Source organism: Macaca nemestrina, chromosome 19, assembly GCF_043159975.1.
Source record: "Macaca nemestrina isolate mMacNem1 chromosome 19, mMacNem.hap1, whole genome shotgun sequence".
Taxonomy (NCBI): domain Eukaryota; kingdom Metazoa; phylum Chordata; class Mammalia; order Primates; family Cercopithecidae; genus Macaca; species Macaca nemestrina.
The window spans coordinates 60306487-60310967 of record NC_092143.1 but is presented as its reverse complement, the minus strand read 5'-3'; positions in this window follow the sequence as shown (position 1 = coordinate 60310967).

Here is a 4481-nt window from a genome sequence, read left to right as displayed (position 1 = left end):
GGGCAAGGAGAAAAGAGATGCGGGAGCAAAAAGAGGCAACTCATCCAGCAACCTGCCCCGGACCAAATTCCCAGAGGGGAAAAATCAATGGACACATCTAGGCAAATATGAGGGAAGCTTGGGGCTAGTTGTTTTCTTCACCCTGTATAACCTAAGGGAGCTGAGAGCCTCCAGAAAAAGATCATGTCCTGTCTGAGGGTGTAACCACCCAATCTGTTCACCTTGCCTGCTGCCTAGACAGAGCCAATTTACTAAGACAGAGGAATTTCAATAGAGAAAGAGTAATTCATGCAGAGCCAGCCATGCGGGAGACCAGAGTTTTATTATTACTGAAATTAGTCTCCCTGAGCATTCTGGGATTAGAGTTTTTAAAGATAATTTGGCGAGTAGGGGCAGGGGAAGTGGAGAGTGCTGATTGGTCAGGTTGGAGATGGAATTATCGCTGGTCAAAGTGAGTTTTTCTTGCTGTCCTCTGCTTCTGGGTAGATATGGCAGAACTGGTTGAGCCAGATTACCAGTCTGGGTGGTGTCAGCTGATCCATCAAGTGCAGGGTCTGCAAAATATCTCAAGCACTCATCTTTGGTTTTACAATAGTGATGTTATCCCCAGAAGCAATTTGGGGAGGTTCAGACTCTTGGAACCAGAGGCTGCATGACCCCTAAACTGTAATTCCTAAACGTGTAGCTAATTTGTTAGTCCTGCAAAGGCAGACTGGTCCCCTGGCAAGAAGGGGGTCTTTTCAGAAAAGGGCTGTTATTAATTTTGTTTTAAAGTCAAACCATGAACTGAATTTCTTCTTAAAGTTAGTTTGGCCTATGCCCAGGAATGAACAAGGACAGCTTAAAGGTTAGAAGCAAGATGGAGTTGCTTAGGTCTAATTTCTTTCACTGTCATAATTTCCTCAGTTATAATTTTGCAAAGGTGGTTTCAATACAAAGAAAGCCAGGTGGATGAACCTGAAATACAGCCCCTAGTCCCTCACTTCTGAGCAGAGTGCGCTGTGGATCCAGACACTGCTGTGTTCCCTGGGAACAGGTAAAGAGGTGCTGAGATAACCAGTGGGCTCCCTGAGGCCTGGGCTGGAGAGATGTCAAGGACTGCAAAATTATGGGCAAATGGCAGGACTTCAGCTATGGGTGCCATTGTGATATCCAACACCACAAGGTACAACTAATCAGCAGCACTTCAAAGGACACCAGACCTGGAGCAGGAACAAGGGAAGTCCCAAAAGGACTGACCCCCACTACGTGGATTAGAGGTCCCTCAATTCCTTGTCCCTATGAGGTCCCCTGAATCTTTCCTTAACCCTGACTGTATCCACATGCCAATTTAGAGAAGAGAAAGGGGGTTGGTGCAGGGGTGGGGGGCGTGGGGGAAACAAATTTGAAGATGGAACATTGACCTGAAATAGACTGTGTGGATTGAAATGGACTGAAATAATGTGAATTGTCATGTGTGTCACCGTGCTCACCTTCACTACCCATGCCACAGGGTCCTCATGACCAAGGTTAGGCCTGTCAACCTAAATAACAAACCAAAAGATTCTCGAAAGATAATGAGCTTATTTGGGAGTACACAGAGAATTTGCAAATCTGGGATATGCAGGCTTTGGAGACCGGAGGCACATCCAAAGTGGCTGAGGCAGCGGGAAGTGTTTAAAGGCAAAAGGGAGAAGTATACACCATTTGTTTTAAATCAGAGAATGTTGGCTACAGGGGCTCATCACAGGAGTTGACATCGGTTCATTCGTGGAGACAGTGTGTCAAGCAAGTGTTTTTGTACATCCTGCTAGCTGTCCTTGTGACTCATGTAGCAAGCCGCAGTTTAGGAAGTTCTTGGCAGAAGTTTTTACTACAGGCATATGTGCATGAGAGTCCTTCAGAAAGTCTTTGTAATAGTGTGTGTCAACTTGGCTAGGCAAGGGTGTGCAGTTGTCTGGTTAAACAATAGTCTAGGCATTGCCATGAAGATATTTTGTAGATGTGGTTAACATCTATAAGCAGCTGACTCTAAGTAAAGCAGGCTACCCTTGATAATGTGGATGGGTCTTATCCAATCACTTGAAGGTCTCAGAACAAAGACTAAGATTTCCCAGAGTAGGAGGAATTTACCTCCAGGCTAAAATATAGCCATCTTTCCTGAATTCCAGCCTGCTGGCCTGCTCTACAAATTTCAGACTCAAGACTACAACATTAACTCTTGCCTGAGTTTCTAACGTGGCAGCCTGACTTACAGATTTCAGATTTATCAGCCCTCACAACTGTGTGAGCCAATTCTCTCTCTCTCTCTCTCTATCTCTGTGTGTGTGTGTGTGTCCTATTGGTTCTGTTTCTCTGGAGAGCCCTGACTGATGCACTTGGCAATATATATCAGGTTGCAAAGGCACATACCCTTTGAACTAGGAATTCTACACTAGGAATTCCACCCTCAGCTGTACTCATGCATAAGTGAAATTATGCATACACAAGATTCTGTAAGTACTGAATAAATAATTAAATGCCCTTTACTGAAGTATTTTAAAATTATAGTACACACATAGCTAGAATAATTTGCAACCATAAACAAAAAAAGCTTCCTGTATTCTTTTATTGAATTTCATCCAAGATAATGTTAAGTGAAACCAAGATACAGAATTGAATATATGGTTACTACCATTCACATAGAAGGAGGAAGGAGCGAGGGTATTGTATACACCACACACACACACACACACACACACACACACACACACACACACACACACACACACATATTCTCTGGAAGAATATATAAGGAATTGCTAATATTGGGTAATATTGATTCTGGAGAATAAGAATATCTTTTTGTAACTTTAGAGCTTGGTACCACATATCATGAAAACAAATCAATTGTGAGTGGAATTAAAAGGCACACCACATAACATTTATAAAGAAAGGATGCAGAATCCTGGGTGGCTGCTCATATTACAATGAGTCTTTCTCAGTAGTGCTCTCGGGTTTGTGATTGCTCTGCCCTCTAGAGGCGGCTTTGAGAAGTGCTTGAGATGAACGTCTCTGTGACCCACCTCATCAGCAGGCTCCGCTTAGTCTAGGAGCACAGGCCTGAAGTGGATGCTTACAGGATGGTTTTCCTCTGGCTACCTGCCTTCGTTTCATCTAGCAACAGTAGTTCCGGTAATGTTGGCAGTCAGTAGCTATTACGGTGGGAAGAATCGGAACTTGAATAAACCGCAGCGCTACTAAGATCCTGTTCTTAAAGGCAGAATCACACACAGTAAAAGAGAATTTGAGGTCTTCAGTTACTAATGAAATACCAAGACTTCTTTATTCCTCAATTTGGATCAAAAAATATCAACTAGAAAAGAAAGTTGGGAATGATTATCCACGTATATTTATGAGTGTAACCTCTGACGTATAAATGAATTACATACTAATCATGAGGTTGGATTTTAAATCTTGACATACTCAAAATGTACAGAAAGGACTTTGTAATCACATGTTTTCACTGCAGGCTGCAGCTGAATAGTGAAATATGAAAAATACATGTTTGAACTATTTAATTTTTTGAAATTTAAACATATAATTTAGCAATATAGCATATATATAGCAATATAGCATATGTATGTATACAATATAGCATACATACAAATACATATTTCACTATCAGGCAATGTTAATATTTTTTATTGGCTTCTAATTTCTTTAATTATTATTTTATAATAGATGCCTTTTATTGAAAGCTCACTGTTTGCAAAGCAGTCTACATTTATTATCCCATGAAATCCTCAAACAACAAAAGGTAGGTGTCAATACCACTGTCAGTAGGTGATTCTGCCAGACAATGAGTAATAGGATAGGTAAGAATGGCTACGGGGGAAGTCAGCTGGGTTCTAGTTATAGTCGCATTTCAGAAAATTATGTAACATGCTGACTTTAACAACCTAGGCTTCTTCTCTGAAGGGGTGGCCTGCCCCTCCACACCTGTGGGCGTTTCTCGTTAGGTGGAACGAGAGACTTGAGAAAAGAAATGAGACACAGAGACAAAGAATAGAGAAAGAAAAAGTGGGCCCAGGGGACCAGCGCTCAGCATACAGAGGACCCACACCGGCACCGGCACCGGTCTCTGAGTTCCCTTAGTATTTATTGATAATTATCTTTACCATCTTAAAGATAAGGGAGTGGCAGGATAATAGGATCATTGTAGGGAGAAAATCAGCAGTAAGACATATGAACAAAGATCCCTGTGACATGAATAAGTTTAAAGAAAAATGCTGTGCCTTGATATGCATATGCAAACATCTCCATAAACCTTTTAGCAGCATTGCACCAGCAAGTCCCACCTTTTGCTGTAAGGCGGTTTCCTCCTATCTCAATAAACAGAGCATACAATCGGGTCTCACACCGAGATGTTCCATTGCCCAGGGACCGGCAGGAGACAGATGCTTTTCTCTATCTTAACTGCCAACATCCACCAAAAGGCCTTCTTCCCTCTTGTACTAGTC